This window comes from Gadus chalcogrammus, chromosome 18, assembly GCF_026213295.1.
Source record: "Gadus chalcogrammus isolate NIFS_2021 chromosome 18, NIFS_Gcha_1.0, whole genome shotgun sequence".
Taxonomy (NCBI): Eukaryota; Metazoa; Chordata; class Actinopteri; order Gadiformes; family Gadidae; genus Gadus; species Gadus chalcogrammus.
Genome location: NC_079429.1, coordinates 19,247,810 through 19,265,497, shown reverse-complemented (window position 1 = coordinate 19,265,497; position 17,688 = coordinate 19,247,810). Strand labels below are relative to the sequence as shown.

General features: G+C 45.6%; 2 long non-coding RNA genes across 2 annotated transcripts; one reads left to right on the top strand and one right to left on the bottom strand.

Moving 5' to 3' along the window:
• Positions 1–486: 486 nt before the first annotated feature.
• Positions 487–2,356, top strand: LOC130371462 (uncharacterized). Its single transcript, XR_008893194.1, has 3 exons — positions 487–580; positions 881–1,230; positions 1,405–2,356. It is a non-coding gene; the product is annotated as an uncharacterized LOC130371462 (long non-coding RNA).
• A 1,004-nt stretch (positions 2,357–3,360) lies between these two features.
• On the bottom strand, positions 3,361–8,620 carry LOC130371585 (uncharacterized). Its single transcript, XR_008893208.1, has 5 exons — positions 8,097–8,620; positions 4,703–4,782; positions 4,523–4,604; positions 4,213–4,424; positions 3,361–3,633 (listed from the first exon to the last, which is right to left on the bottom strand). It is a non-coding gene; the product is annotated as an uncharacterized LOC130371585 (long non-coding RNA).
• Between the last annotated feature and the right edge of the window lie 9,068 nt (positions 8,621–17,688).

The following is a 17,688-nucleotide window of genomic DNA, read 5'->3' as shown; positions in this document are numbered from 1 at the left end:
TTTAATAAAAAAAATAACTATTTCATTCATCCAAGCGTAATGAGTTATTCTTTAATATATTTGATACTTTGTGTGGCGCATATCTTAAAATGATCATGGTAAAACATCTTGATTACTTTGATTTCAATACAGATGTAGGGTAAAAGTTAAGGTTAAGCCAGTATGCTAACACGAACGTGAAGCTTTCCCTCAAACTTAAAAACGTATCTAAGTAATACTTAGAGATAGCTTTCAGTTGTCCCCCAACCACTCTGAATGTAAAACTGACATTTACAAATATGCGATAATGCCATAACAGACAAATACTTGTATGTGTTTTTTTCATTCATATTTACCATTCAATATTGAAATCTCTGCTGTCGTCCCATAGAATAACATTGACTGCGCGGCGTGTTTGGAACAATTGAGGCTTACATGAACCACGTGACAACCACGTAACCACCCTGTCGGCGAGATCATATCGTGTCGCAACTCTCTCTCTATAGCTCTGGGGTGGACCAACGCACTTGTGGTTCACACCGCCGACGACTTTTGGACAATATCATTCAGAGAACCCACACCAAATATCCGCTGGAATCCCGTAAGTCTTTAATGCACTCTTCACTTTTCAATTCAGCTAATTTAAACGTTCACACGTATCCAGTAGGTGATTAATAAATACAGAATGGTAAAGAATTGGATTTCTTCACATCTGATACATAAATGGTCAATTGTGTGTCTGCATCAGAATCATATTTGTAAATAAACGATTGGTTAATTTCTAGAAAACATGTTTGAATCTTGATCTGTGCATTTGTAATTGATATTATTCTGATTCAAATAATTGCTTGATGTTAGTTGGACATCCACTCATCAGGTTCACTGTTTTCCTGCTCTGCAGATCTGCAGCTTGTGATGATGTCATCACATCACCCACACGGTGGCTGTCCATTGGCTCTTGTCATTCTGCTTCTCGTGTCCATGGATCCTACAGCCACTGAGGTGGTGAGATCAGTCAGCGACTGTGCTAAATTCTTCCTGGAAGGAACCCCACCAGAAATACCAGGAGTCCTGCAGCACGGAACCATTCAGGACCAGAATCGTTACAAGCCCATTTGCCAAACATTCTATAATACCAGGAGGTTCATGACGCTCTATGACACAGATAAGAAGATCCCAGTGTTTTCTGCATATAGATACACAGGGCACACAGTGGACAGACCCAGTGCCACATGGAAGGGGGAGCCACAGGTAATTTAATATGCAATTTGTAACTAAGATAATGACCTTAGTTAACTGATAATAAAGTATTGAACTAAAATAGTAGCTGTTGTTGTTAATGACGGGATGTTACGTTGGGTATTGAACTATAACAAATTTAGAGGGGGCAACTTAAATTAACCTTGATTTCTCTCTTCTTTGCAGCTTGAAAATGCAACGAGTACAGAAGTGAACATGAGAAAAATGAAGAAACCAACACACCAGGCTTCCCTAATAGACTACAGGAGTGAAACTTATAATAAAGGGCATTTGTTTCCAAGTTCTCATGCAAGCGACAAAGTTGTTCAGAAATCCACGTTCACCATGACCAATGCAGTGCCACAAGATAAAGCATTCAATGTCGGGAGCTGGGGCAGAATGGAGGAAAACGTAAAAGATCGGATGGATGAATTATGCTACAACCAAAACAACCAAAGTGAAGCATTTGTTGTGACAGGAGCGATTCCCAGTGCTAACACACCACCACTCAACAACAAAGTCAATACACCAACAACTCTCTGGACAGCATTTTGTTGCTATAACAAAGTTAGTGGAAAATGGTTAGCATATGCACACTGGGGTGACAACAATGCAAATACTCCTAGGCTGGAGACCAAAACCTTAGCAGAACTGAATACTGCTCATAGAGTTGAGCCGTTTCCAAATGACAATTGCCGTGGAGCTAGTCAGTCTTAAACACAACCTTACAATGGAAATTGCGCTCTCCATGTTAATGATTAAGCCTTTACTTTTCATTTGTTTTTTCAATATTTCTTCTAATATCAGTCAATCCGTATAACTTGATCACAGAATAAAGATAGTACCTAATAGTCCCAGATGAGAACTTTGAAAATCTACTATGTGCTAGCAAAGTCTTTCCTGCTACCTGAACCTCAACATGCTAACTCTGGTGCCAAAGTAATCTGTGTAAACACCCTATATGGGCTTTTCTTTAAAGATATATTTCCTGGTTGTTATACTGGATAGTATGTCTTGCTATTTGATGGCTCTAACAAGTCATCTTCTTGCTCTCGCTGAATGAATAATCTAATCTGTTCTGCATCTTCTTTATGATATAAATAAAGCAACCGATACTGAGTGTGTTTTAGTGATTTATCTTGGGAAAGTACTGTGGTCCTCTTAGTTACCAGGTGAGGTTAATTATATCATGAATGAAAGGCACAGTCACACAGATGTTAGGAGATAACCTCTCCCTAACTAGTCCTGCTGCAGGGTCAGGGGTTCTATTCCCTGTGTAACTCAGTAGGTAGAGTAACCTCCCACCTCTGCAAAACAGTTTGGATGAATGTTGATACATGTGAGTAAACGGGGGGGTGAGCATCCAGTCATGTGACCACATGAATGGATAATATTAATAATAGTAATATTTTCACCGTGTTGTCCCCGTTTATATAGCCTGCATGAAGCAACACGGTAAGAACACCCCCCCACCACACACTAGTACTACCCCGGAGAAGGACCCTCACACAGGGACTCTCTCTGATGACAGCAGCACCCCCTACCGCCACACACTAGTACTACCACAGCAACACAGCCTCACACAGGGACTCTCTGTTGCAGATTTTGGACTCCATTTTCGGAACATTGTAGTTATGTAGCCTAGTGGGCCATCGGGTTCTTCAAAGCACCACGTTGTCTTTTCCTAAATCCTTGTGAATTCTCCACATCTTTCCTTGATCTCACGTTTGTCGCAGTTTCCATCTCGCAGAACATGGTTCATGCTTGGTATTGCACCGTGCCTACATGATCCACTAAAGGCCAGGGAGACGTGCACAAAGGACACACCGAACGCACGCAGGGTACGGCGTCCATCATGCACATGCGTACATGGATTAGGCGTGAGGTATAATACAGCCTTTACAAGGGCGCAGGCGTAGCTTATCGTCACGGTGGCGTGGCAAACCGTCACGTTGTAGGAGCACCTCAGATCAGCGACTTGTTTGGTTCCCTTGTCACAAATGGGTAATGTTTGCCTTCAGGTATGTTTAACGATCTGGTACATTATATATGGTGTCATTTCTGGAAAAATAATGCAAAAATAAAGTAAACCAAAATAAATTCCTACACCCACACAAAGAAAGGGAAATAATCGTTGACACATTTTATTTCATATTTGACAGTTTGAAGTATTTTTGTTTAAGTTTGTTTAAGTCTCGTTTCTCCACCACTATCTTCTGTCTGAGCCTGAGAAGGAGGAGGAGAAGAGGCGGGGTACTGGAGGAGAGGAGAGAAGGAGGAGAAAGGAGTCCTGGAGAAGAGGAGGGGAGAGAAGGAGGAGAAAGGAGTCCTGGAGAAGAGGAGACGGGTTACTGGAGGAGAGGAGAGAAGGAGGAGAAAGGAGTCCTGGAGAAGAGGAGGGGAGGAGACGGGGTACTGGATGAGGAGGAGGAGGAGGAGGAGTGGAGGAGACAGGGTATAGGAGGAGGAGGAAAGGAGAGAGGAGGAGGGGAGGAGACAGGGTATAGGAGGAGAGGAGAGAGGAGGAGGGGAGGAGTGGAGGAGACAGGGTATAGGAGGAGAGGAGGAGACAGGGTATAGGAGGAGGAGAGGAGGAGGGGAGGAGACAGGGTATAGGAGGAGGAGAGGAGGAGACAGGGTATAGGAGGAGGAGAGGAGACAGGGTATAGGAGGAGGAGGAGAGGAGAGAGGAGGAGGGGAGGAGAAGAGATAATGTTAATAAGAACCAAAAAATATGCTACAAATAAAAAGACAGAATAGGGTAAATACAGTTTTCATACAGGGTACATATACAGTTTTCATACAGGGTACATACACAGTATTTATACAGGGTATACAGTTCAATACTAGGATACACAGTAATAGGGTACATACAATGTACCGTACTAGGGTACATATACAGCATGCATACAGGGTAGATACACAGTGCATTATTAGGATGCATACACAGTATTCATACAGGGTACAGGTACAGTATAATACTAGGGTACATACACAGTACTAGGGTGCAGTAGAACCACAGGACAGTGCAGTGCTGTTCTCCGGCTCTTCCTCTGTTATATGAAGTGACACTCCGTCTGATTGGTCCCACTTCCTGTCAGTCTGCTCAGTGTCAAATGGGAGGAAGCCGCTAGAGGGCAGGAGCACCTCCTGGTCCAGGAGACGCTCCCCATTGGATGCTGGCAAAGGTGAAAGGTCAACAGTATCTGCAGGAGATAGAGACACACACACACACACACACACACACACACACACACACACCTTGGCGTACACACAATCTGTGACTACAGGAACACACACTCACTCAGTCCGTCCATGTTGACGGTCTCAAAGGTCCCAGGAGGGTCCGTCAGGAGTACAGGGTACTTGAAGTCAAAGGAATACCACTGACACACACACACACACAATTTTCATTAGTCTTTCTCCAATCTTGAAGAGTTTTTTCAATATATTTTTTATGTTGGCTTTAGTTAAGCTGACTCACCCTGGATTTTCTTCTGAGAGAAATGAGGATCCAGCAAAGCACAGCAAGGGCTATCACTATTATCACTAAGAAAATATAACCTGTAGAGAGGGAGGGAGAGAGAGAGAGACTATTATCACCAATAACAAGTAACCTGTAGAGAGAGAGACTATTATCACCAACAGACAATATGTAGAGCGAGAGACTATTATCACCAACACATAACCTGCAGAGAGAGACTATTATCATCAACAACGCATAACCTGTAGAGAGAGAGACTATTATCACCAACAACATATAACCTGTACAGAAACGTTTGTCACCAATAACGCATAACCTGTAGAGAGAGAGAGAGAGAAACTATCACCAACAACGCATAACCTGTAGAGAGAGAGAGAGACTTATCACCAACAACACATAACCTGTTGAGAGAGAGACTTATCACCAACAACAGACAATATGTAGAGAGAGAATATTATCACCAACAACACATAACGTTTAGAGAGAGACCATTATCACCCATAACAGATAACGCAGAGTTACGTATGTAACTCCGGTTCTATGAATCCTGGATGACCGCCAGAGGCGGTGCATTAAGCACTGGATTTATCTGTCTCGCGCATGCGCAGTTCGAGTACCTATACGAACAAGGTCACATGTGACCCTCGTGACACCGGATGGGCTATATAGCCCGGTGTCGACAGAGGATCTGTTCCCAGAATCTTCTCGCGAACCACGAGACTTCTGAGTGACCTGTAACTCTGGCGGTCATCCAGGATTCATAGAACCGGAGTTACATACGTAACTCTGCGTTCTATTTCATCCTTACTGACCGCCAGAGGCGGTGTATTAAGCACTGGATGGCCAATACCAACAACGTCACGAAGAATCAAAGCGCTCACCCTACTGACCAGAGACAGCAGAGCTTGGCCTCAGGACCACGCCCATTGGATGGGGAGTGGCAACGTTGACCCGGTAGAACCTGGAGAATGTGCTAGGAGACGCCCATGACGCCGCGGCACAGATGGTCCCCAGGGGCGCCCCTTTCAGGGTTGTAACTGAGGGTCCACTGGCTCGATCGCACCCTTGGCCAGAAGGGCGGATAGCTCCTGGGCCAGAGCTGCGGCCTTCATCGGGTCGCAGACGACTGTCATCTTGACCCGGCCGAAGGCCTGGGGCCGGCGTCGGAACTGTAATACGTACCCCCGGGTTAGGGTGGAAACCACCCAGGGGTCTATAGTACAGGCAGCCCAGTAACTAATCTGCTGCTGGGAAAAACGGCAGACGACCGGCCCTGTGGTCCTAGCGCCTGGCCCCCCGGCCACTGTCGGCTCTGGAGGGGTACCGGTGAGGCTCCGGGGCCCGAGGCTGCCCGGGCGATGGGCGGGCGGGGGCGCGAAAGTCATCAGCGGGCTGCTGGGCGGGCCGCCGAGATCTACGTAGGCCCTCATCTCTCGCTGGGTAAGAGCGTGGCTGGGAGCGGCCCCGGGGGGCAGCCGGGGGGGCTCTAGGCCTGCCAGGAGCGGACACACTCCTGTGAAGACCCGACAGCTGCAGGTTGGTTTGCCTAGCTTGGGCAGCTCGCTCCAGTGTCTCCAGGGCAGCTGACCCAAACAGCTCCCCCGGTATCACTGGAACGGCTCTGAGGGCCTTCCTGCATGCCTCCGTCAGGGGCGACTGAGCCAACCAAACCTGGAGGCGAGTCTGGACCAGGGTGGACATAACACGCCCCAATTCCCTGGACATGAGGGCAAAGGCCTGTAGGGACGCATCGCTCAGGTCCTGCGTAGATGCCTCAACTGCAGCTTGTTGCAGCGAAGTCGAGAGCGCCAGCATTAGGTGAGAGAGGGAGTTGCCAATCCGCCCCATACGCGCTGCTGCGTCGTAGGCCTTCGAGAGCAGGTCGTCTGTGACCCTGCACTGGGGCCGAGGACACCTGGCATCCGGCCGCAAAGCCTGATCGGGGGTTAAAATGAGGGAGGCAATGGCGGGCTCAACAAGTGGCATGCGACCCAGCCCATACTGCGCTGGATCCCGCATGGCAGCCAAGGCCCGAGCACTGGAAGAAGGACGGGGGAGAGCCTTGGCATCCTTCCAGCAGACGTGTAGCTCCTTTAAGTACTCCTCCGAAGGATGGACAGAGAAAGGGGCTGTGGCAGGGCTGCGCCTGAAAAAGGCACTAGGCTGAGCCACGTCTTCCTGAGGAGCATCGAGCCCCAGGCGAGCCAGGGCCGTACGGATGACGGTCCCCATGGGGTTACCCTCTGTGCTGTGCCCAGAGCTCTGAGCAGAGGAGAGGGAGGCCTCCCCAAAATGTTCGAGGCTTCCTCCCCCGTGACACCCTCACTGAAGAGGTTAGCTGATGCCGCCAGCGACAGGACATCGTCCGTGCTCGGCACATCCCCAGGGCTGTACAGTGCGACAGTTTTGATCGCATTTGCTATTGAAATATTTAGCGTGCGAAGATAAATACAAGTCCACACACACCGGTGCGAAAGGGGGAGAAGGACCCGTGCCGAAAAAAACAACGTCTTTCTGTACGGCTTTCAATGGCACCACTGCGCGAGTGTGTGGGAGCATGATGGGAGCGTTGAATGTTGGGAAATGTATTTTGAGTTATAGGCTCGCCAGTTCTGCTCGACTACCAAAAAACTACATTTCCCGAACATTCACACGTTGAGGTAACGCACGGTCGCGGGAAATTCACTTTTTAAGCAAAACAGAAAAATGAAAAGGTATTTCCCTGTATTCGGAAGTTCTTCTTCATCAAATAAAGATGGAAACTTGTAAAAATAATCCACGTATGGAAGAGATTGACTCGGCGACCACAAGCACGGAACTGGCACCTTCGGACGAAGCCGACTCCACCCATGACTCCGACTCGGCCAACGGGAAAACGTACAGGTTTAACCCCCAGTGGTTAAAAACGTTCAATTGGCTGGTCTACGACCAATCCAAGAAGTCTATATTTTGTAAATATTGCCTCGAGGTAGGGGAAAGGACATCAGAGGTTAATAAATAAGTGTTTGTTAAATTTGTAATAATTACTTAATTTTGTTGAATGTGTTCACCACTTCTGGCTGCTGATGTTTTAAAAGAGGCTCTCATAGTCACTTTACTATTTAATATGTTCATCGTCACTTTACTGTTGTAAAATGTGTTCATATAGTGTTAATTTTGTATATACGTCCTATTCTGTTCATATAGTATTTTTATTATTTTGTAGTATACTACTGTATACGTGCTACCAAAATTATTTTTGTGCTACTGAATTTTTTCGCTTGCTAGCACCAGTGCTACCATTTTAAAAAGTAAGCGTACAGCCCTGATCCCCCAAGGAAGGTTCAGGCTGGATGCCAGACACCGCGCCACCCGCCCCAGGTTGCAGGGTCAGGAGGAGTTCCTGTATCCTCACCATGTCGGACGACAAGCGATCCACCTTGGATGCTTGCTCGTCCCTAGCCCTTTTCCTGGGGGGGGGCACTGCTCTACCCCAACGCCAGGAACGGCCGGGCTGAGCTGGAGGAAGTGGCGCCATTGATGGAAGGTCGACGGCTGCCGGATGTTCCACCGCTGCGAGCCTAGCCAGCCTGAGTGCCGAGGGCATGGAGCCGCAGTTCATACAGGCCCTCTCGGTAAGGCCCTCCCTCAAATGCTCGAAGCCGAGGCAAGAGGGGCAGCGATCATGGCCATCGTCAGGCTCAAGGAGGGCCACACAGGCGCCACACATATGAGCCATCAGCAGAACACTGGGAGAGGGAGCACTGCCTTCACCAGTAAGCTACTAACTTGAGAAAACACAAGACAGTGTTACCGGGAGAGGACGCGAGAGCGCAGTCTTCACCAGCAAGTGACTGAAAATAATTACACACTCAAATATACAGCAGTGTTACCGGGAGAGGACGCGAGAGCGCTGCCTTCACCGGTAAGTGACTGAAAAGAAATACACAAGTGTTACAGGGAGAGGGCGCGAGAGCGCTGCCTTCACCGGTAAGTGACTGAAAAGAAATACACAAGTGTTACAGGGAGAGGACGCGAGAACGCTGCCTTCACCGGTAAGTGACTGACCGAAAAAACTTTTTTTTTTTTCTTTTTTTTTAAAACAAGTGTCACCAAACAAATGTGGTAACCCAGAACACAGCCGAGCTGTTTCTTACAGGGAAGCTATCAAGTAGCAGCTACAAGCGCTGGAAGGGAGCGGACACGCTGCCTCACCAACAAAGGTATAGCGCTGTACAGTGTCGCGAGTAGTGAAAATAATCACGGCAGTGTTGCCGGGAGAGGACGCGAGAGCGCTGCCTTCACCGGCGGTAAGTGACTGAACAAAATATATATATTCTTTTTTTTTAACAAAAGTGTTATTAAACAAAACTTGGAAGCTTCTAATCAAGGAAGCCTTTCCGCGCTGACCGCTGTACAGACAAACAGCCCCTGGAGGACGAGTTCACCCGTTGCTCCGACCCTTGGCCGCGAGGCTGCACACAGTCTGGAGCGCGATCCTTTCCAAAGAGCGAATACGCTATCCGCAAGTGGTACTACTACGTGCGTCCTTTGCGAGAAGATTAAAGGAAACAGATCCTCTGTCGACACCGGTCTATATAGCCCATCCGGTGTCACGAGGGTCACATGTGACCTTGTTGGTATAGGTACTCGAACTGCGCATGCGCGAGACGGATAAATCCAGGGCTGTGTTCCAATACCCGTACTTCCATGAGTACACTTAAAGGCAGTACACTATCGGCACTATCCGTACTCACTTGAGTAAGCTAATTTTTCAGATGTGAGTGCTGTTCCAAATCGAGTACTCTGTGGTGCACTTACCGGAAATGACGATCACGACTGTCGCCGCGGCTCCTCCCCCGCAATAAACATCCCGCTTTGAACGGTGAACTCTACGCCTAGCAGCTATAAAAAGCGATAAAAACTACAAAATGACTCCATTAATTCAAGTTCAAGTTCAAGTGTTTTTATTTGTCACATACAATAAATTGAAGTGAAATGTTAAAGGGTCAATGCTCCACACTGTGCAAAAATAAATAAATAAAAATATAAAATAAAATAAATTAGTTAATTTATTTAGATAAAATAAAAAATGTAAATAAAATCAAATTTAAAAATAAGGTGTTGAATTAAAAAATTGAATTCAAGTGTCTCACTGCCTGTGGATAAAAACTTCTCTTAAGTCTCTCAGTCCTTGAGTTAAGGCTTCGTAGGCGTCTACCCGACGGCAGCAGGGTGAAGAGGCTGGCATTGGGGTGTGTGTCATCCCTCCTGATGTTTTTTGCCCTCGACTCCACCCTCTTGTGGTAGATGTCCTTCACGTTGGGTAGGGACGCTCTGATATGCCGCGTTTCCACTGCAGGGTGCGGAGCGGATCTTAGTTAGATCTTCCTTAGCCTCCAATTTCGACAGCTAATTACTACCATTAAACATGTTCGAATATTCTTTTGTGCGGCACCGTTGCAATCGCCTGGAAGATGTAGATGTTGAAGGACACCTTGTTCGCCCTCTTACGCTACCGGGAAGATATTTACATACTTCTGATTGACTAATGAATTGATTCAGCTATTCCCTCAGAAGTCTGGGGTCAAAAGGAGCCGGCACCACGCCACTTATGAGACAACAAAAGTTTACCTGTATTTCTCTCATAACTTTTTGTCATTATTAAAGAGAGGCCTGATTCTCAGATATGCAGGTTGGATGGCTACGGTGTAGGTCTGGGAAGAACTTCAGGCCAAAATCTTGCAAGCGAGCCGCTGGGTGAGGTGCAACGAGATGGAGCACTTGCTGAGTCATTTCCTGTATGGCTGGAGCCACAGTTTGAAGCGTATATGCGTCCTTTGAGACCCCCTTTGATATATAAGAGACCCCAAGGCTTACTTAAATGTTGTCGACTCAGTCACCTATTGCATCACTTCCTTTAGGGCTTCGGCCTCCTAATTGATCATTGTAGTTTAATTGAATGCCCTCTTTCATATATATGATACTTCCACCACTGGGACGTGGCAGCAATTCTCCAAATCCATATGGGGAGGGGGGGGGTGATGCTTGTGGACAGTAGGGTTGTACACTAGACATACATAGGAAGCAAACTCAGGAGAAGGAATGACCTCTCATAAATATTTATTCAATAAATTGTTTCAAATAACCCTGCCTTGTTAAATCAATGAGCTTGGTGTTTTGCTTTCAAAAATAGGTTATAGAAAAAGTCTAAACTGTAGAAATTAAAAACATCCAAGCTGCCTTTTAAGGATACCTTGGAATATCTGTCTATTTTTTAACCATCGGACCCTAGTTTACGACAAAAACAACACAATTGACGGCAGCTCCTTTGCCGCGTGGTTTTTAGAACCATGTAAGGATTAGAGGGGGCGGTCGATAGCAACCACCATAGCAACCATGACGGTCAAATTATTATGAACATGAAGTCTTTATTTGCATGGGTTTACATTTCGTTCTGTCTACCATGGAAAAATCGGAGAAACACTCCCATGCAGAATCCATTGGTTTACATTTCGTTCTTTGGACCACAGATATTTTTATTTATTTATTTATTTATTTTCAGTTTTTGAGGAGGTGCTTCAAAGATGCTAATTTTTCTGCAATAATCCAAAATCCAATGGAAAAACCCGTTGGCTTTTTGTCAAGGGAAACCAGGGCGACGCTCACTTCCGGGTTGGCCAACATACGCCACCCCTCCACCATGCTATACTGTAAAAACACATGTTCAAGTTGAATGATAATGCATGAATTTATTCCTTATTCTGCCATATTATTTATTTAAGGGGGGGGGGGGGGCATACAAGTCTTTTGGCCATAGTGGATCCAGATCTGTTCCGGAGCATTTCAGCACCTCGGGCAACAGCGCAGGGTTGCCAGGTCCTGCAAAAAACGTCCTGCCCACATACCGTTCAAAATCCACCCAAAATGTCCTAGAAGCAGCCCAAATAAAAAAGATATTCCACTTTGGGCAACGTTTTGAAAGTAATAATAATTGAGGGAATATCTGTTGTTGTTGTTTTAGCAGCGAAATGCATTGTGTGTGTGTGTGTGTGTGTGTGTGTGTGTGTGTGTGTGTGTGTGTGTGTGTGTGTGTGTGTGTGTGTGTGTGTGTGTGTGTATAACATGCTATTTTATGTTGAAATGCGACGTAATCCAGTGTTCACGAAAACGTACACCGTCAACGTATGCTTTTGGCGACTGGGTTGGCTCTCAGATATACGTGTTTCTAACAAGATGATATCATTAAAAGTTAGGCTACATAAAGTAACGGTTTAATAACACAAACGCAGGAAACACGTGAGCTGCTAGTTTAGCGAAAGCAGCGTCCCTAGCAACCTGACGTCGTTGAAACATGCGAGCCGATAAAATCTTCCTAATAACTATAAAACTAAAGATCAGACGTATTACACGGCTACTGCCAAAACGAAAAAATAACTTCACATGCTGTGTCTTTTTTACAATTTATTCGTTACCAGCATTCGTAGTGTTGATCAGCAGAGGGGTTGACAAGTCACCGGACCCATGCAAGTGAACGGAGCGTTCCACGGCATTGAGAGGACCCGTGTAATAAAGACCTATAATATTTCTGTTTATGGCATAGATTTCTCCTCAGATTAGGCCAATAAACCAATGATAAAATAAAAATAAAAACGCTCGATCAAAGGCCCGGCCCGAGGATAGTGGAGGGAAATATCGGCCCGACCCGGCCCGCGGGTCGGGTCGGGTCGGGCTCGGGCTCGGGCAGAGAATCTAAACACTGACTGGAACTACTTAGCAGGTGTCTGTAGGCCTATATCAGGAGATAATACACACCCTGCAGCCAATCAGAATACGAGTATTCCCCCAGACTGTGGTATAAACAATATTATTCACGAGTTATAATCAACCCCTACACATCAATATTAATGATAACCCATTAAATACGGTATGATTTCTAGATGTCACGTCCGCTCGCGACACTGGACTTGCGAGGCATCGACGCGGACTTCCATTCACATAGCCAAAAACAAGACAATAGATCTATGGCTAGATCAAAACATAAAGACATCCAATTCTAAAAAGAACAGATGAAGCAGCTACCCTTTTTTCCTTTGCGGTTTGCCTACCGAGCAGCGCACCTGCATTTAATATATCCGTGAATTGTCACAATTTCTCAGAATCAAAGGTGAAAGTAGAAAACGGGAGGCCTAAAGCTGTCATATTGCTCACAGACAAGTTTAAGTAGAAACAGGTGGCCAAAAGCTGTCATATTGTTAGTTATCACAGACAATTTTTAACAATAAATGTTCTGTACGGAGCTCCTTAAGGGACATTAGGGAGAACGCTCCCGGACAGAACCTTAGTTTGGAAGTCGTGCTTAGTGACACGACAAATACTTCCAATTGAAATACATGGGTTTGAAATTTGTGCTTTTTGACACAAATTTTTTGAAAATACGTGTCCCTGATCACGTTTCAATAGATTAAATAACGTGACAGTGTCACGTATTTTCGTGAGACCGGGTTGATATATTGAGAGACGTGTGTGTGTGCGTCGCCCTACCTGCAATTGTTGAATTCGTAACTATGGAAACTGTTCCGGCAGGGCTGCTGGTTGATTGGACGAGGATTGTTGAGTTGTTTGGCTGCTGTGCTGGAAGTGGTTGCGGGGTGCATTGCTTCCTGTTTAGTTGCATTTCCTCTGGCTGAGGGTGACGGAGTCTTTATGAAGAGAGGAGATGGACTGATGTTTTTGTGTTGATATCTTCATTTATGCAGATATGTGGACACTGATGTACTACATGTAGCTCCGCGTTAGGCTTTTCTACAATTGGATTGTTTACACAGACCAAATGGCAGGTTTGCAACAAAGTCAGTGCTACACTGGGCTTCCATCGCCTCAGTTTGAGCACGGCTACTCAGCCCAACAAATACCACTTTTCCCTGATGCCCCCAATACAGCGAGCGCCACCTGCATGGATTGATCCACAATACCAGGTGAAAGATTGGGTCTCTACTCACTGAAACTTGCGTCATTAAGAACAGCCCACACATCACAGTAACTAATAATAAGTGATCCCCAGTGTTGACTGAAGCCAATAACATAAGAAACTATAAAATAACTGTAACTCCATGCTTAAAGGCCCACTATGCAACTTTTTTAGGCAAAATTACATTAAGTATGCAGGTTGAGAGTTATGCTGATGGTTCTGCATCCATTTCTGGGTCGATTGGTGGGTGTGTCATTTACCCATGTCGCCTCTCCAGTGAAAAAGCGCATATGCAACTATGTGATGTTCACATAACAATGAGTGTCTGTTTATCAAACATAGATGCTGGAAAAGAGCCATATAGGCTCATAGGCAGTTGACATATGAGAGCTGGAAATAATACATTGTCTGGCCATATGCTATGTTTACTGTATATTATCCCACTGACTAAAATATGTATGGGACAGTATTTTTAGCGATCACTTAGCCTCCTTATGTGTAGGCCTATCCCTTTAAATAGGTACGCACCTGGGTGAAAGAGGGGGGTGAACGCACAAAGCGGGGAGGTTTTTGTTTTTTCTGACGGGGGAGTTTGAATGAGGAAGTGGCGGCAAGCTAAGTTAGAATATCAATACGACAGCAAATGCCAGTTGTTAGAGCGATCTTTTGTTTATATGTATGTTTATTTAATACATTCCATCAACTGCTTTCTCTGGACCGATCCACAAAGTGAGACATATATAGGAGTACCAGAATTCGGAAGGATTTACTCAGCTCGGGATCTGGTGAGCGAAGCGGTAATTTTGTTCCTGTTTTTTTCTGCGCAATGGATTGCTGTTTTTGATTTGGAGACGGACTGTTTACTTCGTTGGATTGCGATCAGAGACTGTTTTGCTGAATACATGGTAAAGACAATCACGGAAACAGGCCGACACTGCGGCCGTGCGAGACTCTGGTTCACTTTGGACTTGATCACAGATCATTATTGTTTTGTTCATTTGTTGTATAAATAACCACACACGCATGACATCGAACACAGACAATATATGTATTATATGATTGCGGTGTATGTGTTTCTGTTGTGTCTCTTTAGCCTATTGGCGTTTAACATTGATTCCCCGATAAAAAGAATAACAACAGAATGTGTTTTAATTAACGGAATTTGTTATATATGGTGGCCAGAACGGGGGTATCGGGTGTTAACAACGCAAAATATTTAGGCTAAGAAACTGCAGTAATTGTGGTTATTTATCTGTTTTCTAAATCCAGGCTGCTGGTGTTTTTTTTGTTAGTTTGAAGCGATCGTTGTTTCCTGTGTTATGCCAGGTGAGTGCGTGTCTAAACCCAGAGTGAGATAATGGAGAGTTAGACTCTCGAAGTTTTGTTATTTGTTTAATCTTGTATATTGATGAAATGCCATGTTGGGAACAAGCACGCTGTATATTTGTTTGGTGAAATCTTTTTCATTTGAGTTTTTTGTATTGGGGAAATTATTGAAAACATAGCTAACATTTATTTACCATATTTAGGTTGGTGTGTAGGCTATAGTAAATTACTTTAGTAAACATGAGTCAGGAGGAAGCAGAGATACTTGACGGGTATAACCCTCCTACCCCTGCCCCAGGAGATTTTATTACATTTAGAGATCATATAGCGGAGGTGGCCTCTTTGATAAGTGAACTCTATGTGGATGATGACGAAGAGGAAATTGATGATGAGGAAGAAATGGTTGCAGAGAAGATGCATGATACACTGCTGGAAGGATTGCAAGCGAACTTTACTGAAACTGGGGAAAAGATTATATCCTTGGAGGCAGAGTTTAGAGGATCAGTAGAGGGCGCTCTAACAAGAGAAGAAGGTTTCAGGCACTATGTAGACACCAGGTTTCTTGAGATGGAAAGCAATGGACAAAAGTCAATGGTTGCACTTGAGAAAGCAATTGTGAATTGTTTCCGACGACGAGATGTGCACTGGGAAGCACAACTCAGCAAGATGAAAACCTGCTCCATTCGGCATAGCTCTCCGCTAACTCGTTCCGCTTTTGATCGATCATCGGTCTCCAGTGTAGCACAAAGACTTCCTGTTAAAATTGATTTCCCCAGATTTAAAGATTCAAGGGACACAGGTGATGTGTTAAACTTTATTGAGAAGTGCGAGAACTTTTTGACCTTAAGACCTAGGGGTGCAACGGATCAAAAAACTCACGGTTCGGATCGTTCCTCGGATCAGAGTCACGGATCGGATCATTTTACGGATCAGCTAAAAAAATAGCGTTTGTGATTGCTTTAGCCCGGTCTGATTGTGGAAGAAGGGGCTGCTTAAATGCTGCGGTGATGAGCGGTTGTTGAGCCGCTTTCGGTTTCACTCCTGTCAGTGAAACACCGGGGTGATGTCGCTGTAAATGCGTGGCCATGCTCGATGTGTTTTTCTTTATGTTAGCAATCGCTATGTCAGCTACGTGTTACGTCTGTGTGGTAACCTAGGCGACCGGTTTGTGTGGCAGCGCGAGTATATGGAAACAGACGTAGCACTGGAGGCAGCAGTTATCGTTACAGTAGTCACCGAAGTCTAGCCTACTTTTATTTTCCATGCCCACTGTTCTTCATGTTGTACGCTGAGGACAATAAATCACAACGAGCCATAGGACTGTTTGCTTATTGAAAAGGGAACTGTTGCAGACTTTTACCCAGAGCGTGTTAAGTAGCTCTGTCCCTGGAACTAGCAGGAATGGTTACGGCTGTGTGTGGACTGAACATGCGCAATTTTTTTTTTTTTCATAAATCAATCCGCGGATCATGCGTGTGCCGAACCGAAATAGATGATCCGAACGGATCACGGATCAATGATGATCCGTTGCACCCCTATTAAGACCCATGACCGATGCTGAACTGACAGGCACACTAGGCACTATCTTTGAAGGGCCTGCACATAGTTGGTGGTGTCCAACTGTGTCCAAGTGTCCAACTGTGTCCAAGTGTCCAACTGGGCTGAATTCAGGGAAGCCTTTCTTGGTGCATTTCTCTCTGGGGATTACCAAACGGAAATAGAAGAGAAACTCAGAACCATGGTCCAAGACCCAGAACAATGTTTGAGAGATTTTGCCTATGACTATCGAGCATTATGTCTAAAGTGGAAGCCAAACATTGATGAGAGTGATGTGGTCAGAAGAATACTTAACAACTGCAATCCCAAGCTAGCCACTAGTCTGAGAGGTACAGTCTCCACGGTAGAACCATTAGTTAGAGTTGGATCTATGGTGGAAAAAGACTGGGCGTCGACCAAAGGCTACTGGAAAAAGGTGCAGGAGCAGCCATCCTCAGAAAGGACACAGAGAAAAGGTCCTACACCCAAGGTCAGCCTGCAGGTGTCAGCAGTGGACAATAAAGTTAGGCTTAAGATGACTAAAGGGGAGGGTCTTACAATACTGGTAGTTCCCATTGAGGTGCGCGGCTTAAAGGGTGAAGCAATTTTTGACACTGGCTGCACTTACTCTTTAATGACTCAACAGCTCTGGAAACAGATTGTGCGGGAAAGAGAGACGCTTGAACCCTGTTCTAATCAGTCCTTTGTGCTTGCAGATGGAAAGGTGCATGCTCCACTGGGGAAAGCTAAATTAACGTATGTCTGGCATGATACTTGCTGGTCACTGGAGACCCATATCATGGATGACAAAAACCTAGCTTTTGCCTTGATTTTGGGGCTAGACTTCCTTACCAAAACCCACACACACCTTCATCTGGGAGAAAATGAGTACGGAGTGCGGGACGTGGTTCACAACAGGTACCAATACTTTCCCTTCCTACCCCACAATAAAGAAACCCTCACCTGGAAAAAGGCCAACACTGGATTATACATGGCTGTGTCAATCCAAAAGCCTGTAATGCCTGAGTCTCAAGGATCTTCCCATGAGCGGGACGAGAGGAATCTACCAGCTGAGATGCTTCCTCTAGCCAGGAAGTGGGCAACAGTGTGTTCAAGCCAGCTGGGAAGAACTACCCTGGAAGGGCAACGGATTCCAACCACAGACCAAATGCCG